We start from the raw sequence: 15,729 nt of genomic DNA, 5'->3' as shown, positions 1-15,729 counted from the left end.
CAAATTGGAAATTAATGGTAGGAATTAATTTTCTTTTGAAACGGAAAGGAGTTTAATAGTAAAACGGGAAGGAATTAAATATAATGGAATTTAATAATAAAACAGAAAGGAATTAAATGTAATAGAATTTAATAGTAAAACGGAAAGGAATTAAATGTAATTATACTTATTTCCTTTTTTGTTTTATAATTATTGTTATTATTATTGGTTTTTTTTTAAATCAAACCCCACCTCCCATCTGTTCGTTTTCTTCTTCCAATGAACAACGGCAATGCCCACGATCTCCAACCAATGTCCTCTGATGCCACAGCATACAACTTCAACGGCCACAACGCTTGCGACTTCTAGCAACTTTAAGCAGCATCTCGCATGATCAAAACACCCTAACAACAACATTTTCCCCTTTTTGACAATTGTTCAACAGTTCCCTATTCTATTTCAACATTAGATTTAAGTTACCCTCTTCTTAATGGCTCCAAATTTTGAACAACAACCAACAAGGATTAAAGTTGTTTTGCATGTTTGTTTGATTCAAAGTTCCATTGGGCAAGGAAGAGGTTGAGCTTCTAGTTTCTAGAGTTTGTGATTAGAGGTAAATAATCTTACTACTGGAACTGCCCACGAGCCAGACATTAGATGTATGCTAGCATGATAAATGAATGTTATGGCAGGATGATAGCATGATAGACTGATAGTATAATATGATCAAAGTATGTTCTGGTACGAGATCTGAATTATTTATTTATGCACATAGATACTTGAAGCTAGCATGAGATGGTGTGTGATTCCATATGGTTTTATTTGATCTGTTGAAGTTGAGGATTGTAAGACTAGTTACAAGGATAATTTTGACTGTTTTGAGATTTAATAGACTGTTTAGAAAAGATATATGAGCATGTGATAATATGATTGAAGCATGTTAATGTATGAGCATGATTTAGAATTTTATGAAATATATTAAAAGGACGATTGGGCAAGACCCTAAATTATGAGTTAAGCGACACCACTACGGAAATATCTTAAAGTTAGGTGAAAGTTAGAGCATTTTGTTGATGTGCTTATTGATGTGATTTATTATGAAAATACGTAAGTCATATGATGTATTATAAAATTTCAAATGTTTGATTGTTACATGAGTTAGTGCGTGAAAGTGATGTACTAGAGTGGATCCATTAATACTAGATTAATTATGAGGTTAACTAGCCTGACCTTGATCAGGAGATTTTAGAGGATTCATGATTAGGTAAATGTTATATGTAATATGAAGTTATATGCAATCTCTTTTCCTTTCCATACTATGTGACTACATGAAAGTGATGCACGTCCAAAGGCGCTAGTACATGAAAGAGATGTACTAGGGCTGGTGTGGATGAAAGTGATGCCCAGAGGGTACCTGGGTATACTAAAGAGGTACATACTCAGTGGGTTATGTGTATATGAAAGAGGTATATGTCTAACCATATGTACGAAAGAGGTACGCATCCCTACCTTTATAGAGAGGATCTGGGGTGTACGAAAGAGGTACATACTCAATGGGTTATGTGTATACGAAAAAGTTGTGTACATAACTAGATGTACGAAAGAGGTACATTCAGTAGGTTATGTGTATACGAAAAAGGTGTATACGTAATCATGTGTACGAAAGAGGTACACATTAAGTGAGTTATGTGTATACGAAAGAGATGTATGCATAACCATGCGTATGTAAGAGATTGTGTTTCCTTCGGGATTCACCAGAGGTTACGGGTCATATGGGACTTACTAGAGGTAGTGAACATACTTAACTACAGTAGGATAGAAATAAGTTTTTCATACATGTATGAGTCCCATGAGGACTAGAGCAGTTTATATGTTTCATCAAAGGTAGGTATCTAGAGGGCATAGATGTCCAGCCAAACCCCAGTAGTGGGGTTACTTACTGAGTATTTTATACTCATTCTTTCTCATGTTGTTGTTTCAGGTAAGAGTAGAGATGCACCGGCGATGGACAAGCGGAATTCGTGATCGAGCCACTGGGACTAGTTTTTACGCTTCTGCATCATGAGATTTAGAGTTCTTTTCAAGGTTCTCTTAATTTTTAGTTTTGATGTTTAAAACTTACATTTAAGAATCGTTTTTCAGACTTATTTATTATCCATTATGATTTATGGGTACCCTACTATTGATTTAGTATTAGAATTTAATGAAAGACTTTTGAACTTACCTTATTTAATTAGCATTTATTTCGCCATAACCGAGTGTCATTTTGAGTTCCATGCATGCATGTATTTAGTAACGGCCTAACTTAAGTCATAGGGGATCAGGTCGTTAAATATATTTTAGATTGAATTGGTCAAAGTAATATGTTATCAAAGTAACTTCTATTATCTAGATTATTTTTAATCTAAAATATAAAATGTGCATCTTCATGGATTTATGCGGATAATCATCAGCCTAAAGGAATATAAACATTTGGCCAAATTGTGTATAGGCATGTGGTAATGAGTATGTGATAATTATAAGGGTTACTCATGTGAAAAATAGACGGTCTAAAAAAAGACTATTTTTTTACAGAGTTTATTGCTAATACTTTCATTATTGCATTGAGAGTACCATTTACAGTTGATGTTTTTGCTCAAAGGTTAGACATCAATGTTGTGTTAGGTATCTTGTTAAAGGGACCTACCACATATGTGAAATTATTTGTTTATATTTTAATTGTGAGTATATATTTTGTTGTGTATTTTTTCAGTTAGTCTTACTCAAATATCTGAAAATCTGAGTTTAATCCCTAAGTTGAATGGATCTAGACCTTGCATTAAGGACCGATAAACCTACTTCTACTGAGGAACAACAAAATACGACTAATATAAAGAAATGGGAACGATCAAATCGCATGTGTCTGATGATCATTAGAAACTCCATTCCAGAGTCTTTTCATGGCTCTATCACGAAAAGTAAAAATGCCAATAAGTTTCTTGCATTGAGAAATATTTTGCTAAAAATGAAAAAAGGGGAGCAAGTAGTCTTTTGACTTCTTTAACTTCCATGAGGTTTAAGGGTAATGGGAACATAAGGGAGTACATTATAGAAATGTATAATCTCGCAGGTAAATTAAAGGCACTTGATATCGAGATAAATGAAAATTTACTCATACATTTGGTACTTATCCCTCTTCCTGCAAAATTCACTCAATTTAAGATAAGTTATAATACTCAGAAGGATAATTGGAGTATTAATGAGCTTATCTTACAATGTGAGCAAGAAGAAGATAGGATTAAGAGAAAAAGAATAGAAAGTGCTCATTTGGCAACTGACTCTCGTGATAAGAAGAAAAGGAAATCTATAGGTGCTGCAGAAGAGACATCTCAGCAAAATAAGAGCAAGAAATTGGCTACTTAAAATCCTTGTTTTTCTACAAAAAGAAAGGTCACTTCAAGGAGGATTGTCCCAAGTACACCAAATGGTGTGTAAATAAGGGTAAACTTCATACTTTCGTTTATTCTTATGTTAATTTAGCTTTTGTACCTACAGATACTTGGCGGGTAGATTCTGGTGTTATTACTCACATAAGTATATCAATGCAGGGTTGCCTGTGGAGCCGACAGCCAAGTGATGTTGAAAGATTCATCTATGTGGGTGATGGCAAAGTAGTTCCAGTTGAAGCTATTTGGAATTTTAGATTACATTTAAAAATTGGTTGTGTATTTGGATGTGAATGAGACCTTTATTATACTATCATTTAGACAAAATTTAGTTTCTATTTCCAGTTTGGACAAATTTTGTCTTTCTTGTTCTTTTGGAAATAATATAGTTAGTCTTTTCAAGATTCCAAGCTCGGTTCTTTAATTGATAATCTATATATGCTTGATTCTTTTGCTTCATTTAACAAGATCCTGTTATCTAATTCATGTGGTATAAGGCATAAACTAAATGAGAATTTCGGTATATTATGGCACAAGCATTTAGGTCACGTCTCTAAATAGAGACTTCAGAGACTTGTGTCAGATGGAATTCTTGATTCCCTTGATTTAAGTAGCTTCAACGTTTGTGTGGAATGTATTAAGGGAAAACAGACAAACATAAGAAAATTAGGTGCCAACAGATGCTCAGACGTCTTAAAACTAATACATACAGACATTTGTGGTCCATTCCCTACGACTTCTTGGAATAGACAACAATATTTTATTACGTTCATAAACGACTATTCAAGATAGGAGTACCTATATTTAATTCATGAGAAGTCTCAATCTTTGGACGTTTTCAAGTCTTTCAAAGTTGAAGTTGAACTTCAACTTGGAAAGAAAATTAAAGTTGTCAAATCTGATCGTGGTGATAAATACTACGGTAGATATGATAGATTAGGTGAACAACATCTAGTGCCCTTTGCCAAATACCTAGAGGAATGTGGAATCGTCCTGCAATACACTATGCCGGGAAAACCTAACATGAATGGTGTAGCAGAAAGGAGAAATAGTACACTTAAGGATATGGTAAGAAGTATGATTAGTCGTTCTTCTTTACCAGAATCTCTCTGGGTGAGGCACTAAAGACTACAGCATATATCCTTAATAGAGTACCTAGTAAAGCAGTAGCTAAAACCTCTTATGAGCTGTGGAGGGAAAGAAGCCTAGTATTAGGCACCTTCACATTTAGGGTTGTCCAGCTGAGGTTAGGCCTTATAGGCCTAATGAAAGAAAATTGGACTCAATAACTATTAGTTACTATTTTTTTGGGGTATTCTTAGCGCTCTTGGGTTGATCCCTCTTTTAGATCATTGTTTGAGACAAAAAATGACGTTTAGGAACTTATCGAATTACCACCAGAAGTGAAACCCATAGGTTATAAATGGATATTTAAAACCAAAAGAGACTCACATAGCAATATCAAAAGATATAAGACTCGTCTTGTTGTAAAGAGTTTTACTCAAAAGAAAGGCATTGATTACAAAGATACTTTCTCTCCGGTTTCATCGAAAGACTCTTTTAGGGTAATCATGGTACTAGTGGCTCACTTTGATTTAGAGTTGCACTAGATGAATGTAAAAATTGTGTTTCTCAATGGGAACATTGATGAAATTATTTATATGGTGCAACTAGAAAACTTTGTGTCTGGTAATTCAAAGTCTGTGGTGTATAAATTGAAGAAATTCATCTACGGTCTCAAGCAAGCTTCTCGTCAATGTATCACGAATTTCATGAAGTGATAACCTCCTATGGTTTTGAGGTAAATATAATAGAAAATTGTGTATATCACAAGTTTAGTTGGAGTAAATCAATCTTTCTAGTGTTATATGTCAATGACATACTCATAGCAAGTAATGATGTAGGTTTATTGCATGACTCTAAGAGATTTCTAAAAAAGAATTTTGAGATGAAGGATCTTGATGATGCTTCTTTTGTATTAGGAATTGAAATACTGCAAGATCATTTTCAAGGTATTTTGAGAGTTTCACAAACAAACTACATTAAAAATATTTTGAGTAGATTTGGCATGAAAGATTGTACACCAAGAGATATCCCAGTCGCCGAAGGTGATAAATTTCATTTAGGTTAATGCTCCAAGACAACACTCAAGACTAATTATTTGAAACAATTTTTACCATTTGAAACAATTTTCCTTTTTTATATTTGTGAAAAAAATTCTAAATTATTTTAACTACATTTTTTAATCTTGAATAATGTTCTTACTTAATTTTAGTTATTAATATTTGGTATTATTAATGATATGTTAAAGAAAATTTTAGTACTATAGTAGCACATACTCCAAATAATTAATTAAAATAAAAATTAGAATAAATTTAGGCCAGTTGAATTATGTTCATTATTGGTGTGTTATAGAGTCGACAATACTAAATACAAAAAGAAATGATTTAAAAGTTTAAATGTGAAGTTTTATGTAATTTAGAAACTGGAGAAATAAAAGTATTCTAGTGACAATGTATTATATAACCTTTTTATTTATTTTAATTAAAGTGATAAAGTGATAGATATTAGAAAACACATGAAATTAAGGGATGACATATAACTTTTTTTTACCTAAACTTTCAATTTTATTAAACTAGAGTTTAAACGTAGATAAGTATTGTAATCCTTTATCTTAAACTTAAATAAATGTCATAATTTTATCCACTAAAATAATAAGTTCCTTTAAAGAAGATTGCCAGTATGGTGAGGAACCCATCGGCTCTGAAAGCCGAAAGCCATTTGCAGTCATCACAATTTCCTTTAAAGAAATTGTTTAGAAGAAAAGATTCCAATAGCTATTTATTAATAGGTGCAGCCTCGGTTGTAGTTATATGTCCTCTTTTATAAAATAGTAAAAAAAAAAAAAAATACTTCAATTTTTTAATAAAAAGATATTTGTGAAATGAAAATTTTTAATTGAGTAATTGGTTTGGACTATACATAAATAAGTCTAGTTCAGTCAACACCTAAATATTTTTCATAATAAATTTTAGATTCTATGTCTAGCACGGAATTAAGGAGATTTTACACAAAAATGACATCATTAAAGTTGGTTTTAAGTTTTAAAAGAATTATTTTAATTATTATTGAGAATAAGAAGATAATCTAGCTTATGGTCACGAATGTTAAAGAAGAATGCTATAACACTTTGCAGAACAATACAAATAAAGGCAAAGAGTAATAACACAGATCCAATATAGAAATTGGTAGCTCATAGTTTGGTGAATTACACTTACGTCTAGTGGTAATGTGCCCAAGAATGATAAATCTACTAATGTAAAGTAAAGCAATTACAACGTTGTACTTATCTACAAAGACAATACTATAATAGTGACACATAAAAAGTTTGACTTCTTGAATTAACCCCTAGGCTCCACTAAATGTGAGACTTCCTCTCAAGACATCTTAGGATCCCTCTAAGTATAGGTAGATTACTAGATAAACACTCAGGCTCCCCCTAAGCGTAAGACGTCTTCTCACCAAGTAGTTTATCTTTCTTTCTTCCAATGAAGCTCATCCACTCTATGAACTTAGAATGCCCCTAAGTTAGAGAATCTCTCTCTTCTTTTATGCACTCGATCAGTAATCTCTATATAAGAACCATCAAGATTCAGAACACACAACCTTCTCCAAGGAGGTCGCACACTTGCAATTCTTGTTGAACTCACAAGAAGGCGGCAACAATGTTCTCTTTTCAAAATAATCGTCAACCCTAGCAAACACAAAGACAACCCTTAAATATGCACAACATAACATAAAAGAAAATCCGATCAAAATATTCTAAGCCCAATAGGTAGGAAAACAAAATCAAAGAGAATAAGTTGTCATAATCTTCTCGATAAGGAAATTATTAATCTCTAGAATCTGTATCTTGACGCGAATACTAGGTTATTAGAAACCACACATTTCAAGACATTTTGAAAGACACCTACTAAAGAAGGTCGACATAAACAAACCTTAAACAAATATCGTTAATAACAAAAATCTAACAATTATTGATCTAATTTAATTTTGTAGAAAAATCATTGTTATTAAAAATTAGTTACTTTGGGAGATTTATAATCGACAAACTAAAGATAAAAGTGATTAATTATCTTACATTTTCATTAATAAATTATACATTTTTTACTGCACTCTTTATTGATTTAACCTCGTGAATAAATTCATTACCAAATTATGTGAATATGATGTAAATGTGACAATAAAATATTAGTTATATCATAAATCACGTTAATCATATATAAATAAGTTTAAATATCGTATTGGACTCTAAACTTTTAAATCTATTTCATTTTAGGTTTGAAGTAAAAACTAATATATATATATATATATATATATATATATATATCGTCATTCTATTAATAAATAACATGGTTTAAATATATATATTAAGATGTCCAATAAAAATGATTATATATATACACACATTACGTCATATTTGACTATATAACTTTGTTTAGTCCAATAATTGAAGAGACGAGTGATCAGATGGTTTAGTTTTTAAAATTCTATTGGTCTTTTATTTATTTAATCGTTTTGAATAATTTAAATGTCTTTTAAAAGTATTTTAAAGAAATTTTAAGTACTCTCTCCAATCATCAGTTTGGCATAACCATCGTCAGAGTAAATGGTGGCTTTTGAAGAAGTGAATTCCTTTATTCTTTTTGAGCAAAAATGCACCATTTATCTTGAAATTTAATATGGCTATATTGAAAGGAAAAAGGAAAAAAAAAAAAAAAAACCCTCTATTATGAATATTCTAAATTATATTTGAATATTATTAATATTAGATGTTCATAGCATCTTTAGTTACAAATTTATACACAAACCTCTTCAATCTTCATGACTTTTTTGTCCCCTCTTTATATTTGGTCTTGTAACCATTATTCTCCCAACCTTGTAAACAAAGGTGATAGAGATCACTGTATAGACACCACAATTGAACATAATGCATATATTCTCTACTTTCTTCTCTCCATTTCTCTCTTATGTTCTTATGTTTGTTCTTCTCTCATTTCTATTTTATAACAAGTTATCAGCACGAGTTTCTACTACTAAAATATTTGTAGAGGTTGGAGTTGGTTCACTAGAACACCAAGAACGTTAAGACCCACTTGAATTATCTACCTATTTTCAAGGTATTTAAAACTAAAGTTCAAAGTAGACAAGTACTTTATTTTAATCATATATGTGATTTATGTGTTTGTTGGATTTTAAAATATATTTTATATTAGTTTTTACATTTGATCTAATCAGACTTATACAAAGTTTTATGTGAGCATTAAAACTAAAACCTTTAGTAGTAGCTTGAAGCATTTTTGAGTTTTTTTTTCAGCCTCATTTGCAATTGGGTTTTACATCATTTGTTGGCTAATTTGGGACTTGGCATTCTTTATTGGCTTATTATAAAATTAAAGGAAAATCTTTTACAACTATTAATTACTTTGTATTTAAGCAAATTAGGTCGTTTGTCTCCATGTTTCTCAAGCATATTGAATTTGTTTAGACATATACTTGTTGGACTTCAAACCCCACTCCTCGAAAATTCATTTTTTAATCAAATTCATTCACACACTATATATATGTATGAGTCTTCAACACAATCTTTTTGCGTTGATGATGAGTATTTCATGAGTTATGGGTAAAAGTTAAATTGTTAAGTAATAAAATTTAGATTTGTGAAACTTAAATAACCTTTATTTTGAGTGGTCCAAAATAGAAAGGATATTGAAAATCCAATATTTCTTGACTTTAAATTAAGTTAAATTTTATATGGATATGTCAAATATGCTATATAGTTTTATGTGTATGTTTAAAATGGTTGTATAAAATATGTCAATTAGATTAAAATTTATCCTAGACTGCAAATCATACATCTTATTTTTAAATATAATTCTTATTTTTGAAAGATTTAACTGAGATGCTTTCCGAATCAATTCATATTTCTATATCTTTGAATGTGATTATTATATATAAAAAATTAAATTAGAATATTTATTTTCTTAATTGGATTGCATACTTCTAGATAAAATTTGAGTTTCTTTTACATAACGGTAAAATTATCTCATAATAACATTATCTTTTATTCGTTAAGATTCTCTTCTAATAATATTATTTTATCTTTCAAATATGAGAATAAATATTTAAAATTATCTTCAATTTTATTTGCAAAGATTCAAGATATTAAAAATTATTTCTTAAAGTGAATTTGTTTTAATAAGATTAACAATGCACTTAGATTCATTAATTTATTAATTAACTCTTAATTAAAAGATTAATGAATTAGAGAAAGTAATTAACTAAGAGAACTCTGTCTAAGAATTGTTCAAGGCTGATGTATTTAAGCTGACCATAAGAAACACCTCTATCTGGGAACTAATCTGGGAGTTTAATTAGTCAATTTTTGTTTGCTATGCTAGAATTGAAATTTATCTGATTGTTGAATATTTAAATTATTCTTATATCGATAAATTTGTGAGCTTAGATATATATATGATTGAATTTCTTTATGGCAGAGTTTAAAAGTTATGTATAATAGCTCATTACTCTTCCTAAAGCTAATTTTGATTTAATAAGCTGCATAAATCAATTAATGTTCATTGTTTTTGTCATGCACCTGTAGTTGCACATATTAAATTAATAAATGCTTATAAACTAATAAACATATATCGAACATGTTATGCTCTAGTATTAGCAGTTTGAGAAAGAAAGTTTGAGACATTGTGATGAATATTTATCTAATATCTTTTGAGATTGAATAAAACATACAAGTAGATGTTTTTATGAAAAATAATAAATTTTGACCAAATAATATAATATCATTCCCTGAAGTGAATGTTCTAATATTTAATCATTGAAGTCGGAATCATGTTAATAAAGAAAGAAGTAATTATTTTAACTAAAACCACACATATATATAATGTTTTGAAAGAAAATTTCATTTTTCAAATGTGATACAAAATAGTACCTGTCGTACCATAAGAAATAAAATCCTTATTATTGAAAAAAAAAACAAGTGTAGAAGCAAACTTTGAGAATTTATTTGAATCTCCCGAAGAGATCATAACTTATCTTTTTAACACTTAAATATGATATTATGTTACAAGTTTCTTAGAATCTCTTGAAGAGAGTATTATTGTTTTTCAAAACTTGTATATGAGATATTTGAATTTCTTCTAAATCTCATGAAGAAAATAAGAAAAAATAATATTTATGTTCTGCATATAGTACATCTATGCATATTATAATTAAAAGTAATTTTAAAAAATTCATATGCTTGAAGCGAAAAATCAAATATGATATTAAGTCATGTAGACTTGATTAAAGATTTTGAAAAGAAAAAAACAATATTTTGCCAAATGAACAAAATTGACAATTGGTATACTTTATTCTCTTGTAAATCAAAGAGAATTTAGTAAATTTGGAAGGTGTACGTTTAATAGAAATCATCTAGAAAGATTGATAATAAGAATAATATATGGTATTTATATACTATATCTATTGTCTTCTATGTGAAGTGCATATAGAAAAATTATGTTTTTCCTTCTAAATTGTATACACATATTTGTGTAGTTGAAATATATGTAACAATGAACCTGAAGTTCATTGATCCAAATATATTTTCCTTTGACATGATGAGTCATGTTGGGTCAATAGTATTGAAAATATACATTGACATCCATTGAAGAACTAGAAGACATATTCTCAAGAGATTAATGATCAAACTCTCACTAGCTAAAATTGAAATTGAACATGTCTTACTTTTGGAATAGACTCATGGTTTATGATTTTTGTTGGTGCATCCAGTTGATGGTCACATATATACTTATTATTTTATTTTGATAATGCTAGTGAATCTACGTCCCAAATGTTTGATAAATGATTGGGAAAGTGTTGAACATCCTGTAGCTTACGTTCAAATAGCAAAAATTATCAGATCATGTTATTGTGTATGCGGGACCAATGACTAATGAGCTTATGGCCAAAAGTCAAATATATTTCATCAAGGTATGCAGTAAATGTAATTGTTCCATAACAACAATTTAGATGATGGAACAGTTAAAATCTATGTTGAAATTTATTTTATATTAATTAATTACTTTGAACCCCCAACGGGTGGATTATTTACTACACAATTTAATTATTATTAATGAGACAAAATTTTCAACATTAGGAGGAGGAATTAAGGAAAAGTTGGAAAAATAAATTGAATAAAATACATAAGTATTGTCTCATTTTTATTATCATATAGATCACTTTGAACCAAAAGTTTAAAAGACAATTCATTTGCAAAATATTACAAATTAATGCTAGATGTATTTACAGAACATTTACAATTGCAAGAAAGTGACGGAGTTATATCCTAATGAAACAAGCTGTCAATACTAATGAGTTTGTAACACGTCTGAAGCATGATAGAACAATGAGTTCCAAAATAAAAATCCTCGAAAAAGAAGTAGTTAATTAATGACTCAGTTGAGAATATGGATATTCTCGAAGAAATCCCAAATATGAGCACTCATAAGAATCTTGAAGTAAATTAGGATAATAAAGAGATCTCGATAAATTTTATGTCATGACAAGAAAAAAATGGAACAATACTTAAATAATGTAACAACGTATTTTCATACAATATTGCTCACGATATTATTTATGAAAATGAGCATTATATACTCAGATATATTGAAAAATGTCGCGACATAGAAAGAATTGACTTATGTGGAAAGAAACAATCCAATAGAAATAAATTCATTTTCCAAATCGTGAGAACAATAGTTCAGGCATTAGAGAATATCAAATATGTGGGATACAAGTTAGTATTTGTATGAAAAATAAATAGAATAGGGTCGCAATATATAAAGCGAGACAAGTTCCACAATAATTCTTGCAAAGAATTGGTATTGATTATGATGAAACATATTATCTTATGATGGATACAATACCATGAGATATTTAATTTATCTAACTGTGAATGAAAAGCTTAACATGCATTTTATGACTGTAGTTATTTTACATTTATATAAATCTCTTAATAGTATATCCCTAAAGGGTTAAAGGTACTAAAATCATATAAGCAAAATATTAAAGATTGATATATCTATCATATAGATTTTTATAAAACATTCCTAATGAATGTAAAATAATCATCTTATTAAATATTTGATGATATGAGGATATAAAAATAATTCTATTTGTCCATATGATTTTATAAAGAAATCACAACATGAGATTTACTATACATTATTTATATATATGTGTTGATGATTTGAGCAACAACTCTTGAAGAGATTTCAAAGACAATAGAGTTTCTTAAGAAATAAATTGAGATGGTAAATTTTATCTTAACTTGCAAATAAAGCATAAAGTAAATGAAATTATATCAATTTATATATAAAAGATCTTATATGGACTAGTTACATTACCATGGTGGTTCATTCACTTAGTGTGGAAAAAGTTATATCAGAAAGATAATGAAGAATTTTAGGTCTTGAAGAACATAATTTTGAGAAATAAGTGCACTTATATCTTTACTAGTTTATACACTACCTGTTGTAGTATTTTTACTAACTTTGTTACATAAATATAATATTTCTACAAATAAATATATTGGAGTAAAGTTAAACATATGTTATTTTTTTATTTGAAAATTAGTTTATATGAATTTATTTTATTCTCATATTTAATTGTAATCGAGTTGGTTGTGAAGATGCAAGTTACTTATCTAACCCATAAGAACTAGATCTTTAACAGGTTACTTAGTACGTGGAGAATAATTTTTATATTATGACAGTTTATGAAGCAGAATATAATAACATCTACTTTAATTCATGCTGAAATCCCGATGATTCATGAGGCTAGCAAATAGTGTTCTTATATGAAAACAATAAAGCATCATATGACAACATCACTATTCAACAAATTTCTTCAAAATATGACTTGAAAGACTTATTGATGAAGGTGCTACCCTATAACAACATTTGAGAAGTTAACACAACATTTGTACGTGACAACCAAGAGTTATCAAGTGATGCTTTCATGAAGAGGAGTAAATGTGTTGTACTTTTTTTTCATCGACTATGGTTTTTATCCAATTGGGTTTTCTTAGCAAAGTTTTTAATGAGACAGTTTTTAAAATATATGGATAATGTAATCTTTTTCCTTCACTAGGATTTTTTTTCAATGCATTTTTCTTAGTAACGTTTTAACGAGATATATATTCTATATACAATGGACATATAAAGGGAGAGTATTATGAATATTCTAAATTATATTTGAATATTATAAATATTAGATGTCCATAACATCCTTAGGTTACAAATTCATCCACAAACCTCCCCATTAATCTTCCTAACTTTCTTGTCTCCTCCTTATATTTGGTTTTACAACCATTATTCTCACAACCCTATAAATAGAAGTTATAGAGATCATTGTATAGACACCTCAATTGAGCATAATATATATGTTTTCTACTTTCTTGTCTCTGTTACTCTCTTATGTTCTTATGTTCTTATGTTTGTTCTTCTCTCCTTTCTATTTTATAACCCCAACTTAATATGCTTATTTTATAAGAATTGTATAGATGTAAGACATCAGGATTGTTCGTGGGTTGGGTTAGACTGGGTTGAAGGACTTTTTAGACCCAACCTAGCGGTTCTAGTTGTAAATTTCTTCAACCCAAATAACTTCTATTAAAAAATAAATATAACCCAACCCAACCATGAAACATTTGAGTTGGGTTGGTTCCAGTTACTCGCGTCATTTATTGAAATTTTTATTCTAAAAAGAAGTAAAATATTAATACGTAAAAATTTGATTTAATTATGTTCATATATTGATTTAAGAATAAACTCAACTTCAATTTATTTATCAAAAGTTTTCTTTCCAACTTGCTAAAGAAACTATTTTTAAGGGTTGTTGAAAAATAAATTATCCAAAAAAAATAACTAAATTAAATAAAACTAAAATAAATATATGTATATATAATTGTATAATTAAAAAAAAATATACATTTAAAAGTTAATATATAAGACGTTTGGGTTGGTTTGGGTTATTTTAAGTGTCTCATGAACTAACTCAATTCATAAGATTTTTATTTATTTGAACCCAACCCAACCCAAACGGTATGGATTGGGTTGGGTTGATCAATTTTTTCGGATCATCAGTTTTTTTGAACATCCGTATAAGACACTAATTAAATATTTTTTTTATAATATGTAGAGTGGAGAAATCAAACCTTTAATTTTAAAGTCGATGATATAAATATTATGCAAATTGAGTCAGGTTGATTTTAGTCACAAATTAAATACTTGTGTCTTTTTAAGTTATGCTTATCATATAAGAATTTTCTAGAAGTAAATAACATTAATTAAATGCACAAAAATACTAATTAAAATTAAAGCTTAAAAAGGCAATCCTGTCGGTTAGGTTTTTAATAATAGCAATATTAATAGATAAATGAAAATAATTGATTATTGCCAACAAGAGTATAGTTCAACTGATATAGTATTCATACTTCATATTATCGACCTCGAGGTTTGAGGTTCGATTCTCTCACCCCACACTTTAATTACAATGCCTTTCAAAAAAATTAATAATAATTGATTATTTTATATACAATAAAGGTGTAGGATTCAAACTAAAATTGATATAACTTGACAAGTTTAGAATAATTTTTTGACTCATGCCTATCACTAATAAACTTTTAGCAGTGATATAATCTATAACTGATAGACTCCGAGAGTTGATCTAAATTTTGCTATGTCTACAATTTCTTATTGTGCTATATCTTTTAATATTGTAGGTCAGATTGCTATTTGCAACTATTACTTAATTTTATCTTATTAACTCCTTATCGTGTGAGCCTCAAAAGTATACAACTCTTCTCCTTGCCTCCCAAATACCTCATAATAAGGATGGTTAAGTGCATGTTTGGGAGTGATTTTGAAATGGTTAGAATCACTTTTATCATGTTTAAAATCATTAGAAAACATGCCCTTAATCACGCAACATAAATTTAATATTTAATGTCACACTTTTAAATGGAATTTTCGTATCATCGAAATTAAATTTTAATGATTAAAAGCATATTTTGGAGTGAATTTAAAAATGAAAAAAAAAAAAGTGATTTTAAGTTTTTTAACTATTTCAGAATTATTCCCAAACATATCATTAGCATATTCATGAAAGCACAATAATATTACTGTCCAAACAATAAAAATACAAAAATAAAATTGTCAAAAGAAACTTTTTTCTTCATCCATATTTGTATATAGTATAGATATAG

The sequence above is a fragment of the Benincasa hispida genome, chromosome 11 (genome assembly GCF_009727055.1).
Source record: "Benincasa hispida cultivar B227 chromosome 11, ASM972705v1, whole genome shotgun sequence".
In the NCBI taxonomy this organism is placed as follows: Eukaryota; Viridiplantae; Streptophyta; class Magnoliopsida; order Cucurbitales; family Cucurbitaceae; genus Benincasa; species Benincasa hispida.
The sequence above is the reverse complement of the archived record's forward strand: the minus strand, read 5'-3'. Positions refer to the sequence as shown.